This window comes from Dama dama, chromosome 18 (genome assembly GCF_033118175.1).
Source record: "Dama dama isolate Ldn47 chromosome 18, ASM3311817v1, whole genome shotgun sequence".
Lineage (NCBI taxonomy): Eukaryota > Metazoa > Chordata > Mammalia > Artiodactyla > Cervidae > Dama > Dama dama.
The window spans coordinates 12,587,814-12,606,642 of record NC_083698.1 but is presented as its reverse complement, the minus strand read 5'-3'; the positions used below and the strand labels follow the sequence as shown (position 1 = coordinate 12,606,642).

The following is an 18,829-nucleotide window of genomic DNA, read 5'->3' as shown; positions in this document are numbered from 1 at the left end:
GACAGCAGGAAACCTAGTCAGGCACTTCCTGCGTATTATAAGAACAGGTACTGGGAATTAAATGCCTGATGAATTTTATCTCATTGAAAACAAACAAAAGTTATCTATGGACTTAAAACATTACTATATACCTGAGATTCTTTTTATTTTTTTTTACCACAAATAAGATCTTTTATTTGTCACCATTAAGAGTCTGCATTTTAAACCGATTCTTGGACTGGTGGTTCGTATCCATCAGCTCGTTCAACTTTAGCACCTGTCTCGTCCCCAGTAGCTTTTCCAGAACTACTACCTTCACCATGTAGCTCCATGAGTTTTCCCAATTCAAATTTACGCTTCTTCAGCATTTTTACTTTTCTAACAAAGACATCATGGAGCGGATAAATAGATTGGCAAGCCTTTTCTATGTCTTTTCCAATGCTATCTGGAATCAATTTATTGACCACCTCTTTCAAGTCGTTTGTCTGCACCTCTCGGGTCATGATCTCCATCATCTTCTTACGGATCTGGCGCACCTGCTGGTGCTGGGCATAAGAGGTCTTCCGGATCTGATTGTTGCGCTTTTTAGTAAAGCCCACACAGAACAGACGAAGCAAGTAACCATCGGTAGTCTTGACATCAATGTGAGCTTCAATCATGGTCTGCCATTTTTTGACCATGGAGCACATTTTGTCACGGGTAAGATCCATACCATGAAAATTAGTCAGGCAGTTTTTGCCCTGAACATCCTCAGTAATTAGCTAGAATTTTCTAAATGCTACTTCATCATTCTGCAGATCAGCAAGACTCACTTAAAAAAACACGACCTTTGAGGCCATCAGACGCGATTTTGGTTCCTTGAGTTCTCGTGACCAATGTTTTCCCAATATTCCTTATATTGAACATAGCTGGTGCTTTCACATCATACCAATCTTTTTTAGAAAATGGGTCAACCACTTTCTTCTTGGCTCCCTTTTTGCCTCCTTTCGTAAGGCGCTTGTTCTTGCCGACCGCCATGGTGCAGCTCAGAGAGCCAAAAGGGCCCTGAGATTCTTTTTAAAACATACAGTTCTATTGGTGTGTGTGTAGTGGCAGGGGGGAGGGGGTGGGAGAGAGGAAGAGAAAGAGATTTGACTGAGAGGGAGATTAACATAATTTTTCATGAAATATTTTTACATTCACATATTCTTATGTTTATTTGTCTGGAGAAGAAGAGAGATACCTAGAAACAAGAGAATGTTGTCTTGATGGTAAAAGATCCTGAATGGAAATCAGTACCATACGGGGACCAGACATCCTGCATCAGTTTGTAAATGTATTCTGAACACAGTAACAATGATGAGATAGGTCTTTGGATTCAGCGTCAACAAACTGACTTCTCTACAGAGCTACCGTTTGATCCAACAATCCCACTCCTGGGCATATACCTGCAGAAAACTATTAGCGGCAGGATACACACACTCCAGTGTTCTCTGCCTCACTATTTATGATAGCCAAGACATGGGAACAACCTAGAAAGTTCATCAACAGAGGAATGAATAAAGAAGATGTGTATGAGAGTGTGTGTGTGTGTGTGTGTACACATTTACACAATGGAATATTATTCAGCCACGTGCAGCAACGTGGGCAGACCTAGAGACTGTCATACAATGTTGCTTATATATGGAATCTTAAAAAATAGTACAAATGAACTTATTTATAAACGGAAATAGAGTCACAGATGTAGGGGAAAAAAAGCTTATGGTTACCAAGGGGGAAAGAGAGGGGAAGAATAAATTGGGAGACTGTGGTTGATATGTACACCTACTATATAAAATAGACAACTAGTGAGGAACTTCTGTACACCACAGGGACCTCTACTCAATACTCTGTAATGACCTATATGGGAAAAGAATCTAAAAAAGCGGATATATGTATAACTGATCTACTGTGCTATATAGCAAAAACCCAACATTGTAAAATCAACTGCATGCCAATAAAAATTAATTTTAAAAAAACTGCAGGGATAACTACTGATGTTACTTCTAAACTGTGGAAGAAACTTCTATTCTATAAATTCAGGCATTTAAAGATGAAGCTATTAATGGAAGTCCATGACTGTTATGCAAAATTCCATTCACAAATGCCAATAATCAGGAATTGAATGTATTAAAGTCCTGTAAGAAGTAACACTCCTCCCCCCACCCCAAGCAAACAAACTTACTTCTCACATTAGCTATAATGCATCGACTATTCCTGCAACTTTCCCTCACCAACTATGGGTCCTTCAAGGCTCTGCTGCCCCTGGGAGCCAGCCTTGGAGGAATTAGAGCCCTTTAGGCACGAGGGGTGTGGGTGTGCATGTGGGTGTATGTGGGGGTGTGTGTGTAAGAACATCAGGAGAAGCTCATTATTGTTAAGCTGTTTGTCCATAACCAAGGCTCAACCCTTAGCTTTTGTCATAGGCTAAATTATGTTGGCCCCAAAAGTCACTGTCTCGGCACCTCAGAATGTGACTATTTGGATATAGCCTCCAGAAAGAGGTGAATAAGGTTAAATGAGATAATGGGGGGCTTTAATCCAATGTGACTGGTGTCCTTATAAGAGGAGGAGATTTGGATGCAGACAGGCACGGGGGAGGACACAGGGATAACATGGCCATCCAGAAGCCCAGGAGAGAGGTCTCAGAAGACAACCCCATCAATACCTTGATCTCAGACTTCCAGTCTCCGGAACTGCGAGGAAATAAATTTCTGTTGTTATACCCATCCCATCTCTGATACTTTGTTATGGCGACTCCAGCAAACTGATACAGCTCTCAAAGGAAAAGAGAAAGAAGGCACTCTTTTTTCTCCTTGGCTTCCATTGTACACCCACATGGGCACATACACTCTCTGAAATTCTGAATTTATGGAATTTCCCCCAAGAGTGCAAGACAGAGCACTGTGTGTTGACTTAACACGCAGTCAACGATGGCAGGCCCACCTTGGGCTTTCTTGTGTCTCCCCCGGGAAGGGGCCTGTGCTGAAGACAAGGGCAGCAGAGCCTCTCTTTAATTTTCAACATCACCTTATATCACACCAGTAACTCTGCCATGTGTCTGAGACCACCGGGACAGGGGAGGATGGAGACTGGAAGACTCTATGCAACCTCAAGACCAGCGCGCCAAACCATCGCAGGGACCCAACTGAATGGGAACCAGAAATGACGGTTCTGTCCGATTCAGTTTCTTTTGCCTGAATACAGAGCTATTTCCCCCACCCCTGAAACGAAGCCTTCTGTGCTTGAGACAAGAGTGTACTTCGGTTTAATCTTGTGACCCTCTGCAGGCTCCATCTTGAAGTCTCTTTCAGACAAGGTAGCTGGAGGGTGAGGCAGGGGTAGGGTGAGAGGGCAAGCAGGCAGGGTAGCCAGCCCAGCTAGGGTCCCCAAGCAGGGCCCTCCTCTCCAGGGCTGTTAGCCTTTCAATTCCAGAGCAGGCAGGCGCCTACGTGGCTCTCCTTGTATGCTCAGTCGTGTCCAACTCCTGTGACCCGTGGACTGCAGCCCGCCAGGCTCCTCTGCCCATGGGGTTCTCCAGGCAAGAATGCTGGAGTGGGTTGCCATGTCCTCCTCCAGGGGATCTTCCCAACCCAGGGATCGAACGTGCATCTCCTGTGTCTCCTGCATGGGCAGGTGCATTCTTTACCACCAAGCCATCTGGGAAGCCGGCTCCTTATCAGTCTCCTTTAAAGGCTAACTTCTGCATAATGGCTTCCTGAGGCTGGAAAATTTTCAAAGTATTTTTGAATACATCTCCACAGCCCCTTCTCTTAACAATAGCATCTATCAAACAGCGAAGGGAAGGCTCTGTTTAAAAGCACCGACGGCAGATCACAAGAATGTGTTTGATTGCCAAAGTGACTAATTTATTTTTACACAGTATTAATGATGCTACAATAACTAATATCTATAGCCTGGTTTTGACAGTTTATTGCAAGGGTTCCCATTGTTTAAAAAAAGAAGAAAAAGGAAGAGGGAAAAAAAGCAAGTATGGAAGAGAGTGTTTTATTGTGCTACATTTCCATTTGTTAACAAAACTCCCCATAAGCAAAACCAGAGGTCATTAGCAAACAACCAAAACATGCCTGTCTCCAGAAGAATACAGCTCCCTTCATCATTTAAAATACAGCTCTGCTGAAAACCCAAATCAGGACAAATCCTTAACATGAAAAATTCAGTGCAGACTTGAAACCACCTGACTTTACTTTGGGTTTGCGCTCCTTAAAATTACCTAGAAAATACCATAATCTTCCCATCGCGCGGCTGGATGTGGGCCAGGGCCCTGGCTCCAGAGGCAAAGGGCAAGACTAAGAATCATGTCTGAACAGACAGCTCCACCCTCTCTCCCAAGTCCACTTGGCCTCGTGACAAAAAGTGAGGTCTGAAGCACATTCATCCAGGGCCTGGGTTTTTGGCCCAAACTCAAGACTCTCACAGGACAAACAAAAATGAAATCCAAAATGTTATCATTCTTGCCTTGAGAAGTCAAACGGGTTTAATAGGTGCTGCACATGGCGAGTGGTTCCTGTTTACCATGTAATAGGGAACAAACAGAAATGTACTCACTTGTAGGTTTTTGTTTAGGAGAAGGATCTTAGAGCTGAGAGTTTAAATTCTAATGTGATTTTTGGTAATAATTATGTGTGTGTGTGTGTGTGCATGCATTCAAAAAATGAGATGGAGACAGAGTGCGAGAGAGATTTCCATATAGAACCAAATACTGTGAAACTGAAAGGCTGACCGTGAGGAGGGTGGAGGCACGGGGACCCCACGGCGGGGGCCTATCTGCCTGGCATGGATGGCCCTGGACTGTGGGCAGGCCTCTCAGCGCCCTTTGCTTGCCTTCACTGAATGCTTCGCTCTTAAGCACGCTCTCCCCCCAGCGCCCACCCACTCTCTCAGGCGTTGGATGGGTGAGAGCCAGGAGAGACTGTCAAATGATTTTTACCTCCTGCTGAGCTAGCGACAGGCCCGGTACAAATAGCTACATTGAGAAAGTACCTCCACGCCACACAGCGAGAGCCAGGGTTCCAGCAAGACAGTCCCGGGATGTGAATACCACCATCTGATCCCCGGGGGCAGACCAGCGCTGAAACGGACCACGTGTTCCAAACGTGCCCTCACCACCCACCCGCCACTCCTCACCCCCTAATCAAAACACTCTGCTCTAGCCAGTTGGCTGCATTCACAATCCCCTCTGCACACTGGATCCCTCCTGGCCTTCAAGCTTGTGTTCACACTGCTTCTTCCTACCACTTAAGAAAAAAGGATTTTCTCTCCTCCTGGTAAACCAATCTTGAGATCCCTATGAAGGCCTGCTGACCTGAGCAATCCCCTCTTGGACCCCTACACACACAGCGATGTCTCCTCCTCCCAGGCCCCCATCTTTGTTTTCTGTCTTCTTCTTAGGTGCTCTGTCTGTGGCTGTCATGAATCTTGTATGGTTATGTTTAAATATATCTTTCTTTAATGAATGGTGTTAGGAATCAGTCCATCCTAAAGGAAATCAACCCTGAATATTCACTGGAAGGACTGATGCTCAAGCTGAAGCTGTAATATTTTGGCCACCTGATGCGAAGAGCCCACTCACTGGAAAAGACCCTGATGCTAGGAAAGACTGAGGGCAGAGGATGAGATGGTTGGATGGCATCACCAACTCAATGGAACACAAATCTGAGCAAACTCCGGGAGATAGCACTTGAAATGGATTAAAGACCTAAAGGTAAGACTGGATACTATAAAACTATTAAGCAAAAACATAGGATGAATACTGTCTGACATAGATTGCAGCAATCTTTTTGGATCTACCTCCTAGTGAAAATAAAAATGAAAATAAACAAATGGGACCTAATTAAATGTAAAAGCTTTTGCACAGGAAAGGAAACCATCAACAGAACGAGAAGACACCTCATAGAATAGGAGAAAATATTTGCAAATGAAGTGATAGACAAGTGATTAATTTGCAAAATATACAAATAGCCCATGCAACTCATTATTAGAAAAACAAGCAACCCAGTCAAAAAGTGGGCAGAAGATCTAAATACACATTTCTTCAAAGAAGACATACAGATGGCCAAGAGGCACATGAAAAGACGCTCAACATCACTAATTTTTAGAGAAATGCAAATCAAAACTACTATGAGGTATCAGTTTACCCCAGTCAGAATGGACATCATCAAAAAATCTACAAACAATAAATGCTAGAGAGGGTGTGAAGAAAAGGGGATCCTCCAACACTTGGTAGGAAGGTAAATTGGGAGAGTCACTACAGAGTTTCCTTAAAAAACTAAAAGTAGAGTTGCCATATGATCCATCAATCCCTCTAGATAAATATGCAGAGAAAACTGGGTCTAATTTGAAAAGACACACGCATCCCAATGTTCACGACAGCACTGTTTACAAGGGCCAGGACGTGGGAGCCACCTCAGTGTGCATCAGAGGAGAAATGGATAAGGAAGACGTGGGACATAGCATACAGTGGGCTAGTACGCGCCCATAAACACAATAATGCCATGGGCAGCACATGGGTGGACCCAGAGACTGTCACACTGAGTGAAGCAAGTCAGACAGGGAGAAACAAATATCATGCTTTCATCTACATGTGGAATCTAAAAAAGTGGCTAAAATGAACGGAGTTACAAAACATAAACAGAGTTACAGATGGAGAAAGCAAACTTAAAGTTACCAAGAGGGAAAAGGGGTGGGGGGAGAGACAGGGAGACTGGGATTGGGAGACTGGGATTGGGATTGGGGGATTGGGATTGGGAGACTGGGATTGAGATTGGGGGATTGGGATTGGGGGATTGGGATTGGGAGACTGGGATTGACATAAACATGCTGCTGCTGCTGCTGAGTCACTCAGTCATGTCTTACTCTGCAACCCCATGGACTGTAGCCCACCAGGCTCCTCTGTCCATGGAATTCTCTGGGCAAGAATACTGGAGAGGATTGCCCTACCCTCCTCCAGGGGCTCTTTCCAACCCAGGGGTCAAACCCAGGTCTCCTGCATTGCAGGCAGATACTTTACCCCTGGGCCACCAGGGAAGCCCCATAAACCTACAACTCTATATAGAAGAGACAACTGATAAGAACGTACTATATACACAGGGAATTCCACTCAGTATTCTGTAATGGCCTATATGGGAAAAAAAATCTAAAAAAGAGTGAATATACACACACACACAGACACATACATAAGCTGTTTCACTTCGCTGCACAGCACAAACACAATATTGTAATCAACTCTATATCAATACAAATTAATTTTGAAAATATACCTTTACTCTATCCCTGAAGTGTTTAGTTTTCTTATAGCACGATTTTTTGTTTTGTTTTAAACTTTATTAGAGCCGTATTAGATTCACAGAAAAACTGAGAGGAAGGTGCGAAGAGTTGCCATGTACTCCTGCTCTGCAGCCTCCCTCCATTATTAACGTTCCCCATAGAGTCGTGGGCTTCCCAGGTGGCACGGTAGTAAAGAATCTGCCTGCCACTGCAGGAGATGCAGGCTGAATCCCTGGGAAGATCCCCTGGAGAAAGGAATGGCAAGTCACTCCAGTATTCTTGCCTGGGAAGTCACGTGGACAGAGGAGCCTCGAAGGCTACAGTCCATGGGGAAGCAAAGAATAGGACACGACTGAGCACGCACGTGCACGCACACGCACACACACAGAGAATGGTGCATTTGTTACAATCAATGACTCTACACTGAAGTATCATGATCACTCAAAGTTTATAGTTTATCTTAGTGTTCACTCCTGGTGTTGTGCAATCTATTTCTGTTTCACTCACTAAGCTGTGTCCGATTCCTGGCAACCCCACAGACTCCAGCACGTCCGCCTTCCCTGTCCTTCACCATCTCCCAGAGTGCAATCTATGGGTTGTGACACATATATGATGACATGTATCCACCACTGTGGTGTCATACAGAGGAGTTTCACTGCCCCAAACATTTTCGGTGAGAGCAAGTTTTGTCAAACAGTCCTGGAGGGCTGCAGATTTAACTCTGAGTGGGAGGGATGGGGGCCTCGGGGTCTCTCATTCACTGCTGATGGGAATGCAAGACGGTGCAGCCACTTGTGAAGACAGTCTGGCAGATCCGAACAAAATTAAACATACTCCAACCAAATGATCCACCGATGATACTCACTGGTATTCACCCAAAGGAACTGAAAACTAAGGCTCATACAAAAATTGGTATATGAAAACTTTCAGCAGTTTTATTCATAACTGCCAGAACTTGGAAGCAAGCAAGATGTCCTGATGAACTAGTAAACTATATTACATTGAGGTGATGTTATTCATTGATAAGAAAAAAATTAGCTCTCAAACCATGAAAGACTCAGAGGAACCTTAAATGCATATTACCAAGTGAAAGAAGCTAATCTGGAAGGCTGCATATTATGATTCCTAGGATAGGACACTCTGGAGAAGGCAAAACTATGGTGACAGGAAGAGATCAGTAGTCGCCAAGAGCTGGGAGGAGGTAGGGATGAACAGGGAGGGCACAGAGGATATTTAGGCAGTGAAAGACTCGGTATGATGCTGCTGTAATTGTGGTTACATGTGTTTGTACAGATCCATAGACACTACAACACTAAGAGTAAACTAAACTGTGGACTTTGGGTGACTATGAAAAAAATATATACAGTTATTACACTCTTGCATGTTTTGCAATGATACCATGTAGGTTGATACTTAAACATTCATAAGTTCGTATGTTTATACAACTGATTGGACAGAAGGGAAAAAAAGGGAGTAGAAAACAGGTGATAAGTGGATAATGTAGTAATTAAAGATATCAGTGGACAGAGGGGGTTTCCCTGGTGGCTCAGTGGTAAAGAATCCATCTGCCAATGTAGGAGACACAGGTTCAATCCTCGGTCTGGGAAAATTCCACGTGCAGTGGAGCAACTCATCCTGTGCACCGCAATTATTGAACCTGTGTCTAGAGCGCGCGAGCTGCAACCACTGAAGCCCATGCGCCTGGAGCCTGAGCACTGCAAGTGGACAGCAGCCCCTGCTCGCCACAGCTAGAGAGAAAGCCTGTTCAGCAACGAAGACCCAGCACGGCCTAAATAAATAGAGAGGACAGAGGTGTCTTTGCAGGTCCAGTTCGGGGTAGAGCTGTTTCAGTCACTGGGTGCCTGAATGAGGATTAAAATAAATTTGTAGTAAATATAAAACTTCAGAGTTTATCCTATCATTAATCAGCTACATAACTGCTGTGTGTGTTAATCATGTGTCTGACTTGTCACATGTCCTACTCTTCGCGACCCCATCAACTGTAGCCCATCAGGCTCCTCTGTCCATAAAATTCTCCAGGCAGGAATACTGGAGTGGGTTGCCATTCCCTTCTCCAAGGGATCTTCCCAACCCAGGGACGGAACCCGGGTCTCCCTCATTGTAGGCAGATTCTTTTCTCTCTGAGCCCCCAGGGAAGCCCATAACTTCTAGCAGCTTAATTTAATTTATATAGTCAACAAAAGTGTCAATAAGATAATCAGCCTATGTTATACATTAACCATTTATTGCTCTGACTGAAAGCTGTGGGGAATATAGAATAGATGTGGACCACGGCCACTGACCTCAGGGAGTTCATGGCTCAGTAATAAGAGGGAAACAACAAATAAAAGACATTTACATTATATTAAAGTGCTGAGTTTTTTGGTGCCAACTAAAATTATTTAAAAAATATTTTTATGACAATAGAGTGATGCCTCATTAAAAAAGAGAAAACTGCAAGTTATTCCAGCATTTGAGTTCATTGTTATATGGCAAATAAAAATAGGTGGACAGTCCAAAATATTACAGACTTTTCTTAAATGCTCTGATTTCTAACTGACTCAGTTACAATCAATGTGAGGTGGAAAATATGGAACTAAAAGAATATCTAAATCACTCCTCTCCACACAGTGGTTTTCTTCTCTGTAATATTAGGGAATCACACAGTGGGTCTGTAAAGTACGCCTCAGGTTTGACTTCTCTGACTTAAGCCATATTTCCTTGTTGCTCTTCTTTCTTGTTTCCCACCCACGGACTTCGATTCCATAAGGGACATAAAAGCTGTTTATAAGAAAATAAGTGGTATATTTATTCAATCACTATTCCAAGTGGTGCTGGAATCCTACCTATCTTCATGGAAATCTCCGTGCACGGCTTTCAGAGCCTGTCAAGCCTCCATCTCTACTATTTCTGGACACTTAATTCTTCCTTTAAGTCTCTCTCTCCTTCTAGAAATTAAGGTTCACTAATCATCTCATCCTGGTCTGGGAAGTCCTATGGACAGAGGAGCCTTGCAGGCTACAGTCCATGGGGACGCAAAGAGTTGGACATGACTGAGTGACTAAATTACAACGACAATCATCTTTACCCTTACTGAATCCTTACTGATTTTTTTGTTTGCTCGTTTAACATTACTATTGGAAAATGCATATTGGAAAGACTGCATTTAGGACTTGTGGGACTAATGGGCAGATGCTTGTCCAAAAGAGTGGAAAACTGTGAAATGCAGGTTGAGGTGTCTGAAGTGATTAGGAGAGCAAGTGGAGCAGTGTCTGTCAGAGTTTCCAAGAGTATGTTCCAAGGAATACTGTTCTCCTCGTGTGCCTGGGTAAAAATGAGTTCCATATCCAGATGAGTTTGGGGACGGCATAAATCAGCCCATTCCTGAAGAATAAGTTTAAAAGGCCTCTCGGGTAAAAATACTTGTTCACTTTAACTCTTTCTGTATTGCTTTTAAATCATGCAACCTCTTTTCCTGGCTTAAGAAAACACCTGTTAAGATTCCACAGCATGCAAACATTGCTATGTATTGTGATATAGTTTGTCTTAGGAAGATTATCTAAGAGGATTATGTAGGGAGCATAAGTATGAGGAGGGACCAACCTCAGAGAAATTTGTAGGAATTTTGTCACACATTTGTTAAAGAAGACACGGTCATTCTCTACTCTTAAGAAACTGTTTTTTCAAATAGACTCCAGACTGGAGAAGGCATTCTTAGTGAGGTATGTGCCTATTCTAATTCATTACAGATCTAGATATACACAAAATACTATAACAAGAATAAACAGTATCACACACACACACTCACAGACATAAAGACACACACGTTTCATTTTGATGGTCCATGGATTGCTACATTGAAAAAAAAAATTGGTCTTAATAGCAAAGGACTAGCAAAATTCAGTTCATTAACTAAATTTTGTTAGAGGAGGATGACTGAGGGAAGAAAAAGCAAACCAATCAGGCATACGTTAGGTTTCATAGGTGGGCAGAAGCCAAGCGGCTCAAACATAACCTCCTGGATGGGGGGCCCTTTATAGCTCTTAACGCAGCTGGGCCTGGCAGAGAGGTAAAGGGGAAATCTGGTTTAAAAGTTACGTTTTTAATCATTAAGGAAGGTCCTAAGTGAGAGGGAAACGGACAACTTATAAGAGACTTCTTACTTTTGACTTGGGTGTAGTTCAAGCCAGTGAACAGGGGACAGGAGAGAAAACTATTTCACTCTTAGGGCCAATTCCACAACATTCCTCTCCAGAAACTTCCACAGCGCTGGTGAGCTTCCAGTAGTAAACACTGAGGTCGTTTCCCCAGAATTTATGGGAGGGCCTGTTACTCCACTTTGGAAGGAAAAAGGAGAGCTTTCAAACATTATATTTATTTTTCCTCTACAAAACTTTTATTTATTCTTTACAAAGTACTGGAAGAATGAGAACAGTCTCTCAGTTTTTATTGTCCCAAGTTGATGCAGTAGTAATTTGTACTAATGGTCAAATTCCACTCATATTGTGTGTGATCCTGGCAACTAACATATATGAGAAGCAGGATAAAGACCATCAAAGTGATACCCTACTTCGAAAAAAAGAGCAAATCAATACGTCCTAAATAGTCAAACAGGTTAAAGAAACAATCTAGAAACTGTGAAAGTAATTGATACTAGAATATACTAAGAAAAAACCCTTACATGTGCTTTCTTTAGATCTAAGACAAATGAGACTATATCAGTTTTCTAGGCTTGCCATATTTAAATCCCCTTGTAGAAGTCAGGACTCGATGAGGGGTAGGGGACCAGTATTAAAAAAAAAACCCAAAAACTATAGTGCTCTGGGTGAGGATTAGAAGGGACAGTGACAGATTTTTTGGAGCTAAGACGGATAAGAAAGAGAATACATATTTGGCTCAAAATTTTAAAAACAATTATAAGTTGATTTTAAAAAAGTCAAATTGAAGATACAACAGACGGACAAGTAAACATAAAGCTAGCAGAAAGGTCAGATGAGACAGTTCTGTAACAACCCCCTCAAGATGGGGGGGCATGTGGCAGAATATTTAATTACAAAAATAATCAACATTATATGATATCACTAGCCCAAAGCCAGTGACATGGAAGTGTTCGGTTGAATGTAATTTGTTATTACCATGATTATTATTACCACTGTAGTCTTTATCATCATAACAGGGCTTCATCTGAATATTTCAGTGTAGGAGTGAGCTGGGAGGGGAGTCCCATGAAGGGTGGCAAAAATAAACATTCTGGTTAATCAAGATGCTACTATTGCATGGAAACATATACATTACCATGTGTAACACAGACAGCTAGTAGGATACTGCTATATAACACGGGCAGCTAAACCCGGGGCTCTGTGACAGCCTAGAGGGGTGGGGTAGGATGGGAGTGGAAGGGAAGATCAATAGGGAGGTGTGTGTGTACTGAGTCACTCAAGTCACGTCCGACTCTTTGCGACCCCATGGACTGTAGCCCTCAAGGCTTCTATGTCCATGGAAATTCCTAGGCAAAAATACTGGAGTGGGTTGCCATTCCCTTCTCCAGGGGATCTTCCCTACCCAGGGATGGAACACAGGTCTCCTCCATTGCTGGAGTGACCCTTTACTGTCTGAGCCACCAGGAAACATAAACATACCTGCGGCTGAGTCATGTTGATGTCTGGCAGAAACCACTGCAACACTGTAAGGCAATTATCCTCCAATAAAAAATAAATTTAAAAAAAGAAAAGATGCTACTATTTAATGTGGTAGAAATGCTGGGCTGGAAGAAGCACATGCTGGAATCAAGACTGCCAGGAGAAATAGCAATAACCTCAGATATGCAGATGACACCACCCTTATGGCAGAAAGTGAAGAGGAACTAAAAAGCCTCTTGATGAAAGTGACGGAGAAGAGTGCAAGAGTTGGTTTAAAGCTCAACATTCAGAAAACGAAGATCATGGCATCTGGTCCCATCACTTCATGGGAAATGGATGGGGAAACAGTGTCAGACTTTATTTTTTTGGGCTCCAAAATCACTGCAGATGGTGATTGCAGCCATGAAATTAAAAGATGCTTACTCCTTGGAAGGAAAGTTATGACCAACCTAGACAGCATATTAAAAAGCAGAGACATTACTTTGCCAACAAAGGTCCGTCTAGTCAAGGCTATGGTTTTTCCAGTAGACAGGTATGGATGTGAGAGTTGGACTGTGAAGAAAGCTGAGCACTGAAGAATTGATGCTTTTGAACTGTGGTGTTGGAGAAGACTCTTGAGAGTCCCTTGGACTGCAAGGAGATCCAATCAGTCCATCCTAGAGGAGATCAGTCCTGGGTGTTCATTGGAGGGACTGATGCTGAAGCTGAAGCTCCAAAACTTTGGCCTCCTCATGCAAAGAGTTGACTCATTGGAAAAGATCCTGATGCTGGGAAGGATTGGGGGCAGGAGGAGAAGGGGACGACAGAGGATGAGATGGCTGGATGGCATCACCAACTTGATGGACATGAGTTTGAGTAAACTCTGGGGGTTGGTGATAGACAGGGAGGTCTGGTGATTCATGGGGTCGCAAAGAGTCAGACACGACTGAGTGACTGAACTGAACTGAATGTGGTAGAATTGTGAGAGTGTTCATTAATAATTCAACCAGTTGATGTTGAGATAAGAGAGATCACTATGCTGAATCCAGGGATTAATGTGGAACACAAGTATTGCTGGTAATCTACTGAAGCAGTAGTAGACATAGAACATTAGGCTGACCCTGGGGTTCAAAATCCTGAGGGGAAGGTGAGGTGTTTTTAGTGCCCAGGTTCACTCAGTATACCAAGCGAGAGGCGTAAGGGCCCACTTTTTCATAAGCCATTGCCCTTGTCACCTCTGACTTCCCTGGTGGCTCAGAGGGTAAAGCATCTGCCTGCAATGTGGGAGACCTAGGTTCAACTCCTGGATGGGGAAGATCCCCTGGAGAAGGAAATGGCAACGCCCTCCAGTACTCTTGCCTGGAAAACCACAGGGATGACTACCTACTGTAGCAGGTAGGCTATAGTCCATGGGGTTGCAAAGAGTCAGACACGACTGAGCGACTTCACTTTGTCATCTCCAGAAGCGTACACGTCATCATTGCATGGCGTCACAGGCTGCCTTCCATCATCCCTTTGGGCCTCAAAAGCCTCCCTTTTGTTATTCCCTTCCTGTCACCTTGAGCGCATCGCTCCAGTTCAACTATACTCTCACATCCAAACAACAATAGCAACAGGAACACCGTTTAGTAGTAATAAAAGGATTTCCACTTCTTTCACAGTGTTTACCCTGGCCTGGCACTGTTCTAAGAGCTTTATATATACACTAAATCATTTAATCTTCACAAGTACCATATGAGATAGGTAGTATTTTAACCTCCATTGTATACACTGCAACATAAAGAGGTTAAGTACCTTTCCTAAAGTCACACAGCTGGAGTGTCGACTATTCCATGTTTCTGATTTGAATACTCTGTTCCTTTTGCTTGAATTCCTTTCCCTTTCTCCATTTACCCAATGAAGCCCTTTGAGCCTCACCTTGAATGTCACCTGCTTTGAGAAACTCCTTTAGCATATTTCTTTCTCTATCCCCTCTCCACTGTTTTAGTCTGAGTTAGGAATTTTTCTTATAAACTATGATTTAGAGAAGAGTTGAGTCCCTTTCCTCTGGAGAGAATCACTTCCTACAAGAGTCAGACTTTCCCAGAGGTATCTTTAGAAAGAGCAATACTGCATGTAACAGTGAACCAAGGGGCCACCTTCAGACTTGTTAGGGAAAGTCCTCCTTTGATCACTTGATCAAATACTCACCATTTTGCATGAAAGGGGGTGGTTAAGGACACACACTCTGGTTGGCCCCCTCTTTGGATCCATCTTGCAAACTAATAGGAATTCTAATCACCTACTTTGTAAGAAAAATATCAGGAGGCCCTCAATCCCTGGATGGTTGCCTTAAGATTTTCTTCCCCCAAATTATAGTTTCTTAAATATTTCCTAATAGGATTTTTAAAGCTTAACCTCAGTTTTCTAATAATTATATTTCTAAATTATGGTTACAAATTTTACTACTCAAAACCACTACTAACTAAATATTTGCTACAGTGTCTCTTTAATGTACATCTTTAAAAGACCCAGGAATTTTTCATCCATGTATTAATTCAGTGATTTATTATGTGTGTACCAGGTGCCAAGCACTATGCCAGGTACTGGGGAAAATATACAGAATAACATGGGTCTACACTCAAAGAGCTCTCGGTCTTACAGGGAAACGGCAGAAGTTCTACACACGATAAATGAGATTCTGTGACTAAGACCAAGCCATTTTCATTGTTGCATTGTCTATAATTGTTGTGGTTTAGTCACTAAGTCGTGTCCAATTCTTTTCGATCCCATGGACTGCGTGGTCCACCAGGTTCCTCTGTCCATGGGATTCTCCAGGCAAGAATACTGGAACAGGTAGCCATTTCCTACTCCAGGGGATCTTCCCAACCCAGGGGCTGAATCTGGGTCTTCAGCATCGCAAGCAGTCTCCTGCATTGTAGGTGGATTCTTTACCGACTGAGCCACCAGGGAAGCCCTATAGCTACATTTAACATTTATTACAATACCTAATCATTTTTAATGAATCTATTTTAAAGGTAATAACCGATGTTTCTTCTAAGAAACAAATTTTTCCCAACTTCTTTTATTCATGAAAAATTGAGATGATCATTCCTTTCTAGTAGCTCAGAGTGGGGAAAATCAGCTAAGATAGTCATTTTACATTTTAACCGTGGCAGAGGATGTATTCATAAATATGAAATAGGTAATATTTATTGATTTCACAGTATTGCTTGAAAATTGACGATTATCCTTCAAATTTGAGCAAAGTCCTCACCCTTCAGTCACTTAGAAAATTTCGTTGTCAGATTCACTGCTTTGTTAAAAGCTTAGGGGACTGAGATGTATGTTAACTGCTAAGACAAATTACACAATGTCAATATGAGACAGATACACCTGGAGGAAGTCAGTGACTCCCATCAATCAACTGTGTGTCCTGAAAGGTTTTAGAATGAGTGCACCCCAGGGTGCTGTCCAGAATACACATCAGATACCAACATACTGACATGTGGGTTAAGTCAGGCCATACACCAGACCAGTCAGCATAAAGGAACTGCATTTTAGAGACCAAAAGTTCTAGTGCAGAAAGGATTTGGAGAATATTATCATATCAATACAAGTGGAAGAAATCTGAGTCCTTTGAAGTCTAAAGGAAACGACTGACCTGGCAAACACGCAAACAGGATCAAGAACCCAAATCCTTGTGAAGCTGTACCAGGACCAAAATAAATATTAACCCAATATTTAACTGGAATCCACTGAAACTTTCCAAACTGGATGCAGTGATAAAAAGTCCAAAGACTCATAACTTGTCTAGCCACTAAACTAAACTACAGCACAGGAAAAAATTATCCCAAACCTCAGCAAACAGAAAAGTTGAGTGGAATAATGAATGTTTTAATTCAGCCAAGAGCTCATATTTTATGTCTAAGCATCAATTCCAACATTTCCTGATGGATGGGAAATGTAATGTGCTAAGATACAGTAAAAGGTAAGAGTTGGTACTCAAACAGAATTTATTCCCGCAATGCTTTATTGTTTAAAGGATCATCAAGGATAGACTTTTGAATATGTAGCCTTTTACTGTTCTCTTAAAAACAACCTCATCGATATATTTAAAGAAGAATTATCCAAGGGACTAATCAACGTTATTGAAACAGCACAGTCATGAGAGGAAATGAAAATGGCAAAGTGACCTTGGAACAGGCAAGGAGGTTGGGGCATTTGGAAGGAGCAGGCTTGGTGGTGATCACGGGAATAAAGACAGACTATAGGAGGTAAAACTTCAGTTTGGTTAAAAAAAAAAAAATAGGCAGAAGATAAACAGGATTGGACAGGACCAGCAAGGTCAAAGGTGGGTGTTTCTGTTTTGCCTTCCCCCCCACCCAAAAAATTGGAGGGAAGGAGATGTCAGGTATAGAGAGAAAATGGATGGATGATGCTATGACAGTCCTCTACAGGGACAGGCAGAAGACCTGTATCTCCCATGCTCTGCCCCACATCCTAGGTGGGACACACCTGACTGTTTGTTCTACTATCATTTGGACTCTTCCATAGACTGTCTATGTGGTAACCGACCATAAAAAAAGCTATCTACTACGCATGGTTGTATGTCTACTCTTCATCCACTGAGGCAAGGATCATATAATTTATTTCCTTTACCTCTCTTACAAGGGGTTAAAAACACTGATAATTAAGGTGATAAACAAAGCTCCTCTCACGACTGAAAATGGTTGCATTCCTATTCTTTTTCCAAAAATGTGCCTTTAATTATATTGCCTTAAATTTCTAACCAACAACCACCACCTTCCAAAGCCAAACACCAAAAAATCCTCAATGCTTCTATCACTAACATGCAACTGCAGCTGACCTTTAAACACAGGCTTGACCTCCATGGGTACACGTATACATGGATTTTTTCAATAAACATCACACCTGTATTTTCATTTTATAGATCTTTAAATTAACTAAGTGTAGGGGAAAGTTTCTGTTTGATTAGAAATCACAATATCTGGAATCAAGGGAACTAGGGTTTGAGCCCTAACTATCCAAACTTTCAGCTTGCTGCCCTTAGATGAGTCATGTATCAAAAATTCCACCCCTCCTCCTCCACTTTTTTTGAGGCAGAGAAAGCACTACTCAGAATTTCAACTGAGAGTGGTGAGTGCTCCTCACCCCCATGTTGTTCAAAGACCAACTGTACTTATTTTCTTCCGAAGTCAACTAAGCTAATGAAATCAGAAAGAATCATTTAAACATTTCAAGATTCTGTAAGCAATGTGTCTATTTGGTGTTTGTGAGCTAAATCACTCTTTAGAAGACCAAAACTCCAAAAATATGCCATATACCATATTATGTTCTGTCTTTAGCCTTTCCTCAAAATTTAACTAAAATCACATATCAAGTTGATGGGAGTATTAGTTTCTCAAATCACAGAGTTGACAATGACTGCATTTTCCTCCAAATATACTTTTTAATTTAACTATAATATTTCTAAAATTGGGTGTAGAGCAATTTTAATTTTTAGTCGTGATCTTCAAAATCATAGCTTCTTTCTTTCTAAAAGTGTGGGAAGTGCTATTGTCTCTTGGGCAATCACATTACTTATGCAAAGTGAATCGGTATGGACTTTGCTACAGGCTTCAAAATTAGATTCATTTCACTCAGGGTGCTAATTCCAGCATGACATTTTTCCTTGGAATACAGATTTTTCTTTGCTGATATTATCTTTGTGTTAGAAATACAAATTCTCAGTCGATACAATGTAAAAAATGCATGTCTGCCTTGGCAAATTTTTCTGTTGTTTGGTTTTCCTTTAAACCTATTGTTTCTTTTTTGTTATCTTTACGGGCTATATTTATTTTTATGCACAAAGTATTATATTGAAGCCACTTGAAAAATATGACTTTAGGATTTTTCTTTACATTATTTAATTTGCAATCTGCTAT

At 42.0% G+C, this 18,829-nt stretch overlaps 1 protein-coding gene and 1 pseudogene across 1 annotated transcript in view; both read right to left on the bottom strand.

Moving 5' to 3' along the window:
• Positions 1 to 18,829, bottom strand: part of DYNC1I1 (dynein cytoplasmic 1 intermediate chain 1) — a 370,725-nt gene that overhangs the window by 35,810 nt on the left and 316,086 nt on the right. The gene's annotated exons all lie outside the window — the stretch shown is intronic.
• LOC133072085 (small ribosomal subunit protein eS1-like) lies at positions 145 to 1,023 on the bottom strand (annotated as a pseudogene).